At 32.3% G+C, this 16,490-nt stretch overlaps 1 protein-coding gene across 3 annotated transcripts in view; it reads right to left on the bottom strand.

Moving 5' to 3' along the window:
- AkhR (Adipokinetic hormone receptor) overlaps positions 1–10,729 on the bottom strand; it is an 88,655-nt gene extending 77,926 nt beyond the window's left edge. Inside the window, exon 1 of one of the 3 annotated variants that reach the window (XM_069037678.1) lies at positions 10,474–10,729. The gene's annotated coding sequence lies outside the window, so the exon portion shown is untranslated. The remainder of the gene's footprint in view (positions 1–10,473) is intronic. The other 2 variants (XM_069037679.1, XM_069037680.1) reach the window with 2 other exon arrangements.
- Between the last annotated feature and the right edge of the window lie 5,761 nt (positions 10,730–16,490).

Below are 16,490 nucleotides of genomic sequence, written 5' to 3'. Positions count from 1 at the left end.
AAATAAAAATATTTTTTTAAGATATAAGAGTTTTTTATAGATGGAAAGCATGAAAATAATGGACAATGATGTATAGAAAACAGTGTAGTGTGTAGTGATGGGTATGATATGCCAGTGGAATGCGATACTTTTTACTTTTTACACAAGCTCGCGGATTATGACAATTCAAAATAAGTATTGCATAAACATTACGCTCTATCATATTCATAAGAATAATCAATGTGATGATTTGCAAAACTATTTTGCAATTGGTCACACTCCGTGGAGTAATGAGCCAATACTCACACTCGTGGGTAATGAATAGAATTATTTGTCAGCGAATGAATATAATGAAAGTATTACGTAAAGTAGTAGAAAAAAATTAGTTTTTTCCACGGATATGACTCTGCCGTTGGACACAGTAGTCATATGGAATTAAATCAAGATCCATAATTCAATTTCTTCCAGTTATTAGGTATATTCTAAAGTAGAAACCTTCACAAGAGTCAGATGTGATGATAATGTGAATCAGTTCGTTCAGAGTTCCAAAAATTTGTGAAGACGTCTTGTTTTAACGTTGCATCACTTAACAGCATGATAAATACAAATGCTCTTTTTTCATCACATAATTATGACGAAATATGCAAACTCCCATCAAGTTACACAATCATGTTTCAAGTTGCCTGAGCAATAGTAGTTTGTTATGACCCTATAAAAAAATTGTATTCAATTACAAAGCTTGAAATAAAATCTGTTTAGAATATACAAATACGTTTCAAACACTGCATAGATTCTACATAGTTATAAATCTCTTAACCTTTGCCAAGAGGCAAAAAGTCTGTGCTACATCTAATCCGCTCTTCTTTCTAAACTATAAGAACTTGCAACATACGCTATAATATTCATTCCCTACTCATGTATTCACTTTGCAGGTCGTCCTTCTAGGATTTATCTTCAACAAACTCCTCTCGACAACGGAAATCCAAACAGAAACAATCTTTAATCTCCAATGAGTTTTTCCTGTGCAGAGAATTTAATACTGGCACTAATTACCAAACGACAAAAAAGAGAATAATTTTTGTAGTAATTGGAAAGAATACAACTTTACCAATATATATTTTATCTATAATCAATTACGTAACTTGAACGGTTATCCCACGATTGAAAAATATTTGCTCAAAAAAATTACCAATACCGGGGCTCTATTTTACAGGAAGCTCCAACTGTGCACGCACCGAATGTGTGCCAGATTTAATAAATTGCAGTTGAAAAACATCATTTCTATATTAATGGTGTTACACTCCCAGCTTAAATGTTCTTTGACAAGCGAGTCTATTATGTTGTGAAAGTAAGTAATATTCCTCTATAGATTTTCTTTTCCCTTAATTGTAATTTAATTTAATAATTTAAATTTTAAAGTGGGGGTAATGCAAATAAATAATAATATAAATATTGAAATGAGCATTACTTATCCGGCTTTGATGCCGTGTCCCCTTGTTGTGTAATTTAATTAAAAACTTTTTTTTCATGGGATATTAAATAAAATAAATAATGAAAGATAAACTGTAACAGTTAAAATGTTTTTAAATAGAATAAAAATTATTTCTTAACTCCTTGCTTTCCACGAACTTAAATAAATTACGAGTATAATGATAATATGTAATTTATTTAGTAGGGATCTGTTGTCTAATTGGATTTACTAAGAAGAACTTGTTTAAAATTGAAATACATAGGTATATTAATACGAAAATGACAGCTGCATTTAAGAATCCCCTGAGGTTAACCCAGACTTCTATTATAAAATAAACGTAAAAACTGCTTGATTTAGAAAAGTTTATTGACAAACAACATCGGTTTTAGTAAATTTCCCTTAAAGCTACCCAAAACATTTTTTTACTAAAATCAAAACAAAAAGTTAATTTCGATTAAAAAAACAGCTTTGTAACGGACGAGCTTTCCTTTGATTTTGTGACATGCAATTTTTCAGCCAGCTTGATCAAGGAAATTACTGAAGAAGGTTTTCCATTAATCCATTGTGTTGTTTTGTGGGAGGTCTGATAAGTAGAACAGTTGTTTGTGAATGAGAAATCCGGTTCTTTTATTAAACAGAGAGTCAGATAATAATTCACAACAACCTTTCATTAAAAGCTCTGGGGTCGACGATGAAATTAAAAAGACAGCTTCATCGCACAAATAAGGACAGCTAATGACAATTAACATTCTCTTCTCTCTTCCCCGTGCACTTAAAGAGTCATAACACTTTCCTGGTGATTTTAGTTAAAAAAAAAATTAATGTACTAATGGAAAAAGTAATGGACTAAAAAAATTAACCAGCTTTGTATCATCACAAAGTTTAATTTTTTGTAATTTATTTACTTTCAATTAATTTTATGTACCTACAGTTGTCTTAAAGTGTTGTACAGCTACTTTAGAGTTGTGTGTATCGGATTTAAAAAATATCAGAATATCACCAAGGTTGTAGGATCTGTCTTTCTGTGGAGCTTGTTTTTTCTATTGTTGTGTTCAATAAGCATTATTAGGATTGCCAGAGAGCGCACATGCAACAAAGTTTATGTAACACAAGTTCACACACTACAAATTCTGTACAACAGCTTTTTGAACATAACCAATTAAGATATTCGTTATTATGCATAAGCGCCAAGGGTGAATAGTAATCAACTGAACTTTGTAGAATCGGTTCGGTAATAGTTATTTATGCAACAAGTGAGTAAAGATACTTTTTTTACGAGAAGGAAAATTTGCCGCTCGAGCGAAGCGAGTGTGCAAATCCGCCGAGTAAAAAAAAGATACTTTACTAAGGAGTTGCATACAAAATTTGTTTGGCACCCGTAAATTTAGATAACAATTTTTTCGACACTCAAAATTTGAAAATTTTCTCCTGTGTGAACCCGTGGACCTTTAAAACGTTCGTTTTACTCGCGTTTTAAATTGGCCCATCATGTCAAAAAAATCCCAATATACATACGAGTTCGTACTACTAATTATGAATGAAAAAATTTTATAATTGCGTTAAAAAACGACACGCACGGCACTTTTTTTAACGCAAAATGCGTGCAAAAATGAACCGCTATGGCACTTTTTTAACGCTTCTTGACCGATTCAAAAATCACGTATTTTATGAACGCAAACGAAAGAAAAAACTTGCAATTTTTTTGACGGACGTTAAAAAATTGGTTGTATGTAGTACGTATAGTCAAAAAACGATTATTCAAAATTCTCGGTGAATATGCCTAACCCCTTATTTATCAAATTCATCGTAACATACGAGGGTCAGAGTTCTTATGCTCCACCCTTGACCCAATTCCAATCGTACAACTTGAAAGATATTAATGCTATTTTCCCACAAAAAATGATTCTCTTGAAACCAACACATTTGTCTTAAAGTTCCTTAACATTCCTACAGGTTCCAGAAAAAAGTGTCTCAATTTTTCAAATCATTGCTCAATAGCGTCGATGTCTTCGTTACGAAGCAAAAATGTTGTCATCTTTTTCAGAAATAATCGATAAATCATTGCAGAACAAATTTTAACGAATAAGGACCGTGTTGAAGAAGTCAGGGTTCCTCAGAGTTACACATGTTTGTTTTTATTTGTTCTATCAATACAAACTGCTGAGCTAATTAAATATTAAACATTCTTTGTGAACCTTCAGGATCCTTCCTTGTTCCTTGAAAACTATTTAGGTACTAATTCAAAAGCTAATTTTGAAACTGTAATAGTTATTTGTACAACAAGGTGAAAAAAAGAGACTTTAATAACGTGTTGTACACACTACTTTTTTGCATATCGATGTAAGTTGAAATTTGGTCTAAAAGGATTTATGAAAAATTACAAAAAAAAAAATAGGTATGTTTTGACAATCATCTCCAAGGAGATGAAATAAAATGATGCAAAAAGTACTACTTTCACTACGATTTTTCGTGTAAAAAAGTGCTACTTTCACTACGATTTTGCGTGTAAAAAAGGGCCACTTTCATTACAATATGCAAAAAAGTACCTTTTAACGGCATTCGTGTGATATTACGTTTTTCGATTACACTTTATTTTTTGTCTTTAATTCTGATGCCCGGAACTAAGACAGAATAAGTAAACCTCAGAACAAGAACACGATAGAATATCAACCGGGAATCTTAAACAACAATAGAATACCATATGTATTAGTACCTATAGCTAGAAAGAGCATGTTAAGAGAAAACGTGAAGAACTAGGCACTGAATATTGAAAACTACATTGGCTGTTGGCTCATAAATTGAAAATCAAAACTGTCGACAGAAAACAAATTACAAATATACAAACAGGTATTAAAACCAGTTTAGACTTACGGCATGCAGATAAGGGGTGTGCCAGTAGACCAGTGCTGATGATAATTCAGCGCTTCCAAAACAGAGTACCTACCTACTACGGGCAGTTGTAAATGCACTCCTGTACATAGTATATAACTTATATAAGGAATGGTGACCAGACAAGAACAGTTGTTTTTTCCGTAAAAGTCAAAATCTTTTAATTAACCATTATTTTTCGTATTAGTTTGTTTTCCGTAGCTGCAACCAATGATTGTCAGCTCGCCACAAAGCTGGCATTTGATTAAAATACTTGACTCTTGTTTACCATTGATATAACGGAGATTGTTTGTAAATCCCGGATAATTAAAACCATGAAAATATTTACAATTTGAGAATATCTGACATGTTATCTTACAATAATTCAGCATCAAGATAAAAAATTTAAATAACATATATGTAGCTATATGTACTTTCCGAAATATATTACTCAGGCGATAACTTCTATTAAACAGTAAATTAGAAGATTTTTAATAACGTCCGGTGATAACGAACCCAGAAAATGTAGCAAAATAAGTTCGCGACATCAGAGGTTCCCTATAATAGGTAAATTAAAGTACATAGTGTGTTTTTAATAGTTATTTTTTATTTTACATTTGAAATGAGATGAAGTAAATAAGTATTGAAAAATAAAATGAACCCTTTGCAGAACAGTAATAGACAGTGTGAACATAAAGTTTGGAACAAATTTCATAATAGCATTATGTATGTGATGTTTTTAAGAAAAACGCTCGGACAGGTCGATTTTATTTCAAAAAATGGCACCTGTGACGCGCAACTTGTTTAAATAACGTTATTGGTTTTTGAGCAATGACGTCATCACCAATGTTTTTTAAATGACAACCCCCACTTTTAATTGACCTCAAACAAAAACAAACAAACATCTAAGGGCCGGTTTCACCAACGCCAGTTAAAGTTAACTGTAGGTTAAAATGCTCCGTTACCTTAGTTACCTATTGTTGTAACAATGTTTTCGTATATTTTAATCTGTAGATAAATTTAACTCACGTTGGTGAAACCGGCCCTAAGTTTAACAATAAAAAAATAAATAAAATTTAATGCAAATGTAGAAATTATCCCCCGCCAATCATTTGACACGAATCTGTTTGCGTTTCGTTCATATTGTGTAGACGGAAGATTTTGTTAAATTAATTTCGTGGCAAATATCACTTTGCTTAACACCACTTTGTATTTTTTGAATAATGTCGTACTTGTCTTTTAGAGTGAAGTGAAAAGTAATCGAAGAATAACCCGTAAATCGGGGAAACCCCTCAAGAGTTCGTTATAAAAGGAAAATTGCATCACATTTTAAGTAATATCTGGTTCACATATCCGAAAGTTAGTTAAAAGCGGGTTCGCTATAACTGGTAAAAAAATACATTGAGCTTATGGAAATATTTTCTTTGCTTAAAATATAGTACGTTATTATAACCGAGAGTTCGTTACAAGCCGGTTCGCTATCGCCGGACTTTACTGTATATGCCAAGAATATAACACGTAGGTAATAAAAAATGGGACATCAAAGTTCTGTCAGTTTTGAAAAATTCGATGTACCATCGGCGCCATCGAAATGTGAACGCCAAATTTTCGTAGTGTGTGTTGAAACATCAATCATAGGCGTGCGTTAATGTGTCAGATTTGTGACATATTTTCACAAACATAATTTGTCAACAGATTTAATTTATTTTTAAACGATATACATGCCACGACACTTAACCGATGCAGAAAAAGCGAGGGCTGTTGCCAAACTCGGGGAAACTTGTAATAATTGTAATAGAAAGTTATAGGTAATAGAAATCTTTTCTTATCTGTCATACATATAGTACGCCACTGAACAAAGTTTTATTTAATCTAGATAAAAACAGAAGGCGTTTCTATGACACCAGAAATTCGTTCACATTTCGATGGCGCCGATAGTACTGTCGCGAGCAAAAAATTCTGGCGTCAATTTCATTTCAAAATTTAGTTAGATTGTTACTAATTAAAAAATTTCCCTGCCTGACTATGCCCACGTCAACAAAATGCCAAAAAATTAATTGATCATTGTCAATTAATGTCATACAACATTATGATAGGTTATGATATTGAAGACCGTTTTACAATAGAGCATTTTCCATTGCGGCAAAGCATGATTTTGACAACCAGTTTTTTTTTGCTCGCGACAGTAGTTCAAGCTTTATTGTCATTTTGTCTTTGATTATTGTCATAGAAATTTGACACTATTCTAGCTGACAGTTTAAAAATGTATTTTATACTCCTATTTTTTTTCCAAATGCCCCCTTCTTTTGATAAAGGTAGATTTTGATTGAGACTTTGCATTAAATAAATATTCACTAGTGCTTACTTACACTCATTCCCTACAACCTACAAAACTTTTAATGACAACGTCAATCAATTCAAAGTAAGATTAGAAACAGATAATGCTCATTTCATATTAAAAGTCAAGACAATGATGTTGATGTCTCACTTTTTTTGCTCCCAATAGTACTTGAATATTCTACATAAAAGACTAATACAAAATTGTAAATACATTTTTGTTAAAAAATGTACCTAACTATTGGTAAAAATGCAAAACACTCTTAAACCTGGTCTTTGATGTTATGTTTTATTTTACTCATCAATACCTAACTAGAACAAGAAAATGAAGGATTACTAAGAACATTAAGGCTAATAAACTGTTTTCTCAATGGAAAGACCTCGAATATCAATGAAAGTCCTTTGCTATTTGAAAATCGAGTTGTGTGTCTTGAATGCCGAGTAACATATACTAATCCCATTGACATGGATCTGATACGGTCTTCTAAGGGTTTACTCGCTTGTGTTAAACATACAAAACAAGTTTATAGTTATATGGTGTTAAGTTTTACTTCACAGACTTTGTAAACTCACACTACCATCCATTTATAAAAATTCAGATTAGATTCAGAATCTTACCAGATGCTTTGAACGATATTTTTTTGAATTTTATAAAATCAACATAATTTAGAAATGGTTTTTAAAGATAATTTCGCAACGCTTTCAAGAACAAACTCCAGAAGTTTAGAATAGAGTGAACTTTTCAAACCCAAACGATTCATCATTTTATATTACAGTCGGCATGTTTGTTGTTGTGCTTAAAAACTTTTAGAAATGAATAGTTTGCCAATCACAATATTGTGCCAGCTATACTAAAATTTTATATTTTACCTAACATCAAAGCATGTTTGCGTATGTAATTGAAACGTAAGGAAAATGAAATTATTAAAAAGATATAAAAGATATATTCAAGCAACGCAGCAGCTGCCGACCTGAAAACCTATTTCTTTTGTTTCCTTTGAAAACACGAGATCTAGAGATGTTATTTCTGACAGAAATATTAAGAAAAATAACGCCATTTCACAAATCTTGGAGTTCCAATGGAAGAGAAAACTCATGAGAAATTGAAAACATTTGATCAGCCGAAAAGTCTAATACTAATGTCGTACGGTATGTATTTTCCAGTGCTCCAACTAATCAGGTATAGTCCGACAGAAACTCTAGTGGAATTCGGCTTTGGTTGTAAATTTAACAACAACAACTGAAGAATAAGATTTTATTATCAAGTAATAACCGTTGTCATAAATACAACTACCACTACCTGTAACATCCCTGCCTGAAGCTAACATTGCGAACCCCAACTGACAACCCTCATTAGCATTTATCAGTAGGATTATTGCTGCAGTATAAAATTCTATTTTTCAAGTGACAAACATAAATTTACAACCAAAGTCGAATTCCACTAGAGTTTCTGTAGGACTATACTCGGCTTCGCCTCGAACCTGAAACCTAGTTGTCACGCTGAAAAGTAGACCTACCGTACTCCAATGTAAATAACTACTCTTTGAAACTAATAAATGTTTCGAAAACTGAGCACATTAAGATTGAGAATTACAAATTTATTAACAAATATTTAGTCGTTGAAGTTAAAGTTAAATGAAGTTAAATACTGAAGATTATTTCAAACATTATTTCCATTTGATTTTTGTGAATAAACTTTGAATTTTGTGAAAATAGAGCAAGAAATTGATTTGCACATCTAACAAAATAAATCTGCTGTGGAACGAATTTGTATTTATCTTTTTAGTTTAATAATTCAGCAACCAAGAATACAACGACCAAAATTCTACATAACTAGCGATTACATAATATGTAATTGTTGTTTTTAAAATGCAAGAAGCATGCCATTTAATAGAAATACTTTATGCCTCAAATGATAAATTGTTTAAACGTTTAGTGCTTAATGTTTAATTTACAAATTTTGTTTATTATACGTGTAGTAATTTGGTTTGTTATACGTACCCTCAACACAGAAACACGTAAATGTTACAGGACGAAGATCCAACTAACTGTTATTTCATGTATTTAGGGTAATTTTCACCGCTAAAGGCGTCTCAGCAATAATAAATACGTTTTCAGCTATTACACTTGTAAACATTAAATATTTCACTGAACCCCGATATAATTTATAGATTCCAAGATGATGCGGGAATTTTAGCAACCTCAATCTTTGTCCTTTGTATTTTTTAATCCCAGTTCAGCACAAAAAAGCGTTCTTTGACATTTTAAATTAATATATTTGCTGTTTAAAGACCCACGTTTCACGTCGGAAGCAATCTTGAAGTTAAAATACAAATTCTGACAAAAATTTAGAGCACGGGTTATAAACATCAATAATTCGTATCAACAAGAAGTTAAAATGTTATCTGAAATTGCTGTAGTTTAGTTAACTTCAGCGATGACCTCAAGATATTTAAAATTGTTTCTGTTGCCTTTTCACTAATAGCTGGCATTTCTTGCACCACTTTTTTCACAAAGTGTTGAATTTTTAATTGAAACTAATGTAACTAAATTATAACAATATATTGTAATGTTATAATTGAGATATACACTGTATGCCGGTATAGAGTTATGTAAATTAATTAAAGAGCAAAGGAGTGTTCTTTAGTTAACAACCCCGTACAGCAAAATCAATAAATTTCAATCTCAGCTAATTTACTCCGTTACATGGAAATCTCAACCACACATTGATAAAAGAGTCATTAATAATTCTAGTTATCTGCTACCCGAAGTCACATTTAAAAACATGACTGAATATAATTTTAGTCATTAAATTTCTCATCTTAATTAATTTGAGTGAATTATAAACAAGTTATCAGAAGCACCCACACTAATCACATGATGATTTTCTAATTTAAAACGAAATTAATCATCAATAAGACGCAAAACATGTGAGGGACACTAATTATCGCATTTATTTGCAGTCGCATTACGAACAAATATCTACATGCGCTTAAACCGTGCAAAGACAAGTCGAAAAGTGTCAAGCAAAAATTTTATAATTTATTATTGAACAGTTATTTATGCTTTTTTCACAAGTGGAAAGTTTACGCAACGAGGGCGGCGAGTATTGTAATGGCACGCAAAGAAATACCTACACTTAACTAGTAAACTTAACTAACCTGTTCTAAATTTAAGTAAATACAACTTTAACTTTGTCTGCCATCTCAAGACAGAACTCTGTTATAACTTTTTTGGACACTATTGCACATTTTTACAAATCTTCAAGGACAAGAAATGGCCTAGATATTTATGGAAATAACGGAAATAGAAAAGTGACTAGGTGAAATGTTTTAAAAGTCATGAAAGAGTTTAAAGATGTAAACAGTGTCTGAATTTACATAGTTTATTCTGTCACCCACATTAATTCCACAGAGACACTAACAAAAAAGGATTGAGGTTATCAAAATGAATCAATGCTGGATACTGCTTACAGCATGCAAAAATCGTGTTAGATAAAACCGTAGGGAACGTAAATACGTGATTGGAATAATTGCACACATTAATTACACTGGAAGATTTAGTAGAGTTTTTAGTCCTTTAATCTACAAATCCACACCAACAACTTGACACATAAACGGAACAGAGTTGGATAAATTTAATCCAAACGAAGGACGAGAAAATGATAAATTCTCACGTGTGGAATACCCTTTGAAACATTTTCAAAAAACAACGTGCGCGTTTAGTTTAGCGAAACCTCGACACTTAATAGAAAAATAATGGCAGTAGTAAACAAGATGAGAAGCAAATACTTTATGTTAATCGTGATTAGCACTTACCTTAAATAGCGTTCAAAGTCAACATATTAAAATGAAGAAGAAGAAAAGTATCCCAGCACAAGAAATCATTTCACTCTAATTAGCACATAAGCTCACAAAACAACAAACTTCCTCAAAAGATGATCGTCTATAGACTGATCACTAACATGCGAGGTATCAGTTGACCCTAAAGGTTACAGGCGGCCTTCGCCGGGGCTACATTTTCATTATTTTTTTTCCACCGTTGTCTGCAATTGGAATTTGATCGCATCCAACACTCCAGGTCATGATCAGATCATTTTTGTAATAGATGTGTCTCGTTTATTCCTCAGCGTTGCTGATGTCCCCTTCAACCACTGATAATGGGAGCAAAAATCGCCGTAACTAGACGTTATGTTAAAACGCTGCAATATTTCATCCTGTATCTCTTTCCTAAAGATTATTATTTATTGCACTCCTTATTTTGTCTGGTGGTTGTATCTCTTTCTGCGCGAATGCGACAACTCTACACACATTTATCTCTTTGTGACAAACGCACTTGTCTACAAGTAGATATCTCTAAACCTTTTTTAAATTCATTTTTAAAAGCAAGTTTGAGTTATAATACTCAAATATAAATGGAGATCAAACAATCTGTCAAATACTTTCCGTCCTCTTCGTGTCAATTTAAAAGCCAGCCAGCCGTGACACACAATGAAACACAAAGTAGAAATGTTTGAACAATACCGTTCGTTACGGGAGAATTCAATTTACTTAAAAAGCAGAAGGGCTGGCCCTTCCTTTGTCGCATTAGCAAATACCGAAAAACTATAGATAGACGACCGCCAAACTAAGCAAGACGAATTATTGTTTATTTTAATTAATTGTTCATTTCTCTTTACGATCTAGCTTGTGTTCAATATAACGAGTAAAATATCATCTAAACAATAATAACACTTTGAAAGTACTATCGTCGTTCCGTCAGTAAAGCAATGTCGGGTGTGCTCAGTGTTTGGATGGGTGATCGCCAGGTGAAACCGCTATTGTAACTTCACCACTTCATAGGTAATCCGCAACGTCGTATAAACACATTGCCTTTCAAGGGAATTATCATTGCCTGATTGAAATATCTTTAATGATAAATAAATCCCACCTCAATCCTAAAGAAATAAAAATCCAAAAAGATTTCTTTCCCAAATTGGTTGTGCTTCCTTGATATGTGAACGAGGCTTAAAAGTCTCTGACAAATAGTACAAAACTTTTTTTATTAAAAAGTATTGCTCGATGCCCATGTTTATACATTGCCGATAAAGTTCCAAAACATTAGTGTAAAGCCTGGCATCTCGCATTGTAATCCTTGAACTGTTAGTTTTCAAAGAAAAACATACTATTTCTTGTAAATAAGCAATGTATTGTCGTAAGGATTTGAATATTAAGTCCGTAGGAAATCCTAACGTACTTGGACAAATAAAAAATGCAAATGGTAAACATCGGATGTTGATTAAAATTGTCATTATGTCATTTATAAACAAAATGGCAGTAGACGTTCTGAATAAATTCTAACTAATTAATTATTATTAATCTAATCAGCACTTTAAAAAAATCATCTCTACAAGTATGCAAATAATTTTTTTGCCAGTTACTTGCGACGAGTGGGACGAATCCGTTATTGGAAAAAAACGGTGATGGAAGAATATTCTTACTCCTTATTAACATGCCAACGAAAGAAAACTCTATTTTCCCCAGAGAAATCAATTTAAATGAAAATAAAGAACATCAAGTTATTATTAATTAGTTAGAATTAAATTAATGTCTCCTTACGCAAACATAGAGAAGTTTAAATGTTAAAAAAATGGAATAATAATTATTCTGTCAAGGATTAAGATATTTTTTCCACTACTAGTATTAGAAGGCGTCATTATTTACTCCTGAATCGAACCCAGAAGTAGAATTTCTCTCCTACTGGTTAATAATTTTTTATCAACAGGTCTGTACTTCCATTCTCCGTTATTGAAAACACAATTTCAAAAGTAGGATTCAATGATGAATCTTTTATGTTCTGAAGATCTGAAGTAAAAACCACTTTTGCTTTAAAATGTAATTAATAATGACAGTTGTTTGGCGTTTATTAGCTGAATTACCAAAGATACGAAAAATCTGATACTGTCAAAATCATAGCCGCCCCTTATCTAAGTAATTGTTGATCGCACGGTATAAGGAGCAACACTGTACAGATTGCGAGTCTGACATATTCTGCATCTTCAAAACTAGAACTGATAATTATTTTTTTGCGCGATTGTACTCTATTTGCTTGTTTACCACGTCTGTTTCCAAGACGGTAAGCTCTGTTTACTCGTTGCTAACGATAAACTCGACGGTAAGTAATTTTTGGTGTTCTAGAACGGTAAGCAAAGTTTATTCAAAGTTAATCGATTATTATAATAATTTTTATGTAGACAGAAGTTGAAGACAAGATGTTAGCACTTTCTGGAAACTCACACGGCTCTTGTGGTCGGCATTCCTTGCCGCTGCAATGAAATAATATTAGCGAACTTGCCGCGACATTAGTATTATCAAAATTTTCATACCACAAATTTTCTTTGTCTTCTTAATTACACGTTGAGGTCGTTAGTTTCAAAAATTCTTTATTTGTGACGCACCCCACATTCAAAGTCTCTTCTACAACATCCACTTCGTTTTTGGAATCACTAATATCACTCATTTTACTGCTTGTTTTTCAACACAACTGGCGATATTTGCGCACAAAAACTGCAATGGCGGTAGTTGTTTGCAGATTGCCTTAGAAACGCGATACAAAAATCGACATTGTGGCAACACGATGTGAAGGGTATAAACACGTATCGCATTGGGCCTATTCTAGATGTGAATGTTTTGTAATAAATATCTCATAAGCATCACGAACGTTAATGACAATGTACCGATCTCAGACAATTTTGGAGTCCTCGCAAGCTCCTCCTCCAAACAATTGTCTTCGATTGGTACATTGTCATTACCGTTCTTTATACTTAATATACTATTTGAAATTATACTCATAATTACTACAGATGGATTCACCCAAATTAACTAATGGCTTCCAGTCAACATTTTGGTTGTTGACCGATGTAATCGTTACCAATGTGTGTTCGCAATCAGTAAAGAGACTTCAATGAATTCGTTATGTATTACATTTCTGTTGGTTCGTTAGTTTTGAATGAGCTTCATTATTTCTCAAATACTAAATTTGTCGCTGCCAAGTGCCATAACTCGCTACATCCAATAAACTGTTACGAAATCCGTAAAAACACAGCAGGAAAAGAATTTTATATTTCCTGTCACGGTGAGCAACAGGAAATGTGAACACGAGAATATGAGAATAAAAGTCATTCGGTCCACGACAATTTAATCAATACGTTCTGTGACTTACAGTAGTTAATATTGATTGCTGTTTGATTGTTTTATTTAAGACTAGGTCATCCTTTAATGGACAACAAATAGACGTAGTAGAAATAGTAAAATTAGTTAATATGACAATGGAGGAAATGACACTTTACTATGGAGGAATACATACATATACTTTCCCTGCTAGCAAAATTAGAAATATGACAATGGAGGAAATGACACTTTACTATGGAGGAATACATACATATACTTTCTCTGCTAGCAAAATTAGAGCATCAGAGTAAGCACACTTGCCGTTACCTAGATTGCGTTCTATAAACAATTTATTTTATCCTCACTGATTGCGTTTGTTTTTTAAGTGATTTTGTTTCCCAAGATATCCCCGAGAGGCTAAAACGGCGTCCTTGAATTTAATACCAAAAAAATCTAAGACGTATGAATTCGAATGTGATTGAAAAAAAGAATAACAGGGAATTGCTCTTTAACGAACCAGGATAAACAAAAATTATAAAAGGATAAGGCTGGTTGAAAAAAAATTCGGCAAAACCACATGAGACAAAGTCATAAAAAAAATCATTACTAAAGGATCTAAACCCTTTCAGGACAAACTATAAAAATCCTAGGAAATTCCGGTTTTTTAAACTACACAAATTTAAAAACATTGAGTTTTGCACATCATATTTAAAAATTTTCAGGTCACAAAAATTCCAAATTAAATGGCTTGGTTCAGGACGCATTTAGCGAGTCCCCCCATAAAATATGAAAAATAAATACAGACTGGCTACGAAAATTGAATTCATTTTTCCACATTTGCCCAAAAGATGGAACTACAATAAAAAAAAAGAAATGGAATCACTGGCAACATTGTTTTTTACGTAACTATGCTTTCAAAAAATGTTGGTTGTAGCCGATTAGGATATGTGCAAGATAATGACCCTGCACTCTTACAGCTGCGGTTCTACCAGAGCGACCTTCTTTAGCAGGATAATACCATTTTATGATACTTATTCGCTATTCAATAATGAAATTCATAATTTTAAATTGGCACTGATATTGACAATTGTTAAAAATAGTGACAATTGTACGAAATATTTAATTCGATGTTGCCATTTAAATATATTGTTTAATCCTCAATTTTTTTAAACAGCGACATCTCTTGGCGTATGAAGAAAAATGACTCCAATTTTCGTAGCCACTCTGTATATGTATTTTGAAAATTGTATGTAAATTCCAGGGCGGGAGACATTTTCCTACGAGAAAAATCTTCAAATAAATATATTTTGGATAATTATTATAGAGAATACATCTAATACAATCCCGATTAATAAATCAGGTTCCTTCATTTTTCTTATTCAAAGAGTTCTCATCTTTATCGTAGTTTGATGTTACTAAAAATAGATATGTATTTTTTTTAATCTTTTCAGAAAATAATTTATTCTTTGGTATCTATTATTGGTTATTATTTGTATAATCTGAAAGTTTATTTTATAAATGCTTTCATGAAAACTGTTCTTTGGAATTTTGGAGGTAAATTCAAATTATAATCAATATCATGTCCTTCATTTTTTAAAACAGATCCTTGTAGGCTTTCACATTTGATTGTTGCGTATTGAATTACGCACGAAGTCTTTAGCATATTTCTTTCTTTATTTATTATTTTAGATACCTACATGTGGACAGAAAGTGCATGTACTATGTGTACTAAAACGATTAGTTGAAGAAAGAACGGCCAAGCACAAATTACTTTGTGTCTTTTAAGAAATATGTAAGTAAAACACGTAATACATTTGTTTACATGTTTCATGAAAAAAATTCATCAACTACAAAAAACTCGAGAAGAAAATTAATAATTGTATATGCTGAACACGTAAAAGATACGTAATTGTAATAGGTACAGGTGTTGGTTTGCTCAAAGGCAAACAGAATACATTGTATGAAAAGTATTAACATAAACCAGTTCGTTGTAATGTACTAATAATATACAATGCTGTTCCCTTTAGGGCACGCAGATTGATATTTGTCACATTGGAATTGTCGATGTGGGATTGGACGAACAGTATAAGGAGGAATAATCTATTTTTCACTGAAGAACTCGGAAAAGTTGGTTCCAAAGGGAACGGGCTGATAATTCTAATTATCCTTTGTGAACGGTGAAAAAATTCTCATAAACTCGATTATGATGCCATCTCCAATGTCGGTTGGAAGCGTGAAGCTAATATTGGTAGTCCATAAGTAACGACAAAAAATGATTTCCTTGAAAAATGTGAAGTTTTAAAAATTGTAATAAAGCAAATATGTTCGGAGGAGATAATTAATTAAATTAATGATGATTCGACAGCTATTAATTATTTTTTTGTGCTGCCGTAGTTGCAATTGGCATTTTAAGTGGACGATTAGCGTGCGGCAATGGAAATGAGAAAACTCTAGTGCTGCAATAGACAAACAAGAAATCTAAGGCAAGAAAAAATAAACTAATTGTGGCAAATCAAGTACATATTACTGAAAGACAATTATGTCTCTAATGTTATAAAACAAAAGGTGCTTCGTAAATATTTAAAAAATGCTAAAATGTGTTAAAAAAGCGGCACAAAAAATATTGTATGGTACTCTTGTGAAAACTCCATTGCTTTACTCACTCACATACAGCGCTCGACTGCGTC

This window comes from Tenebrio molitor, chromosome 2 (assembly GCF_963966145.1).
Source record: "Tenebrio molitor chromosome 2, icTenMoli1.1, whole genome shotgun sequence".
NCBI lineage: Eukaryota > Metazoa > Arthropoda > Insecta > Coleoptera > Tenebrionidae > Tenebrio > Tenebrio molitor.
Note: the sequence above shows the minus strand (reverse complement) of the source record. Positions and strands in the feature narration are given on the sequence as shown.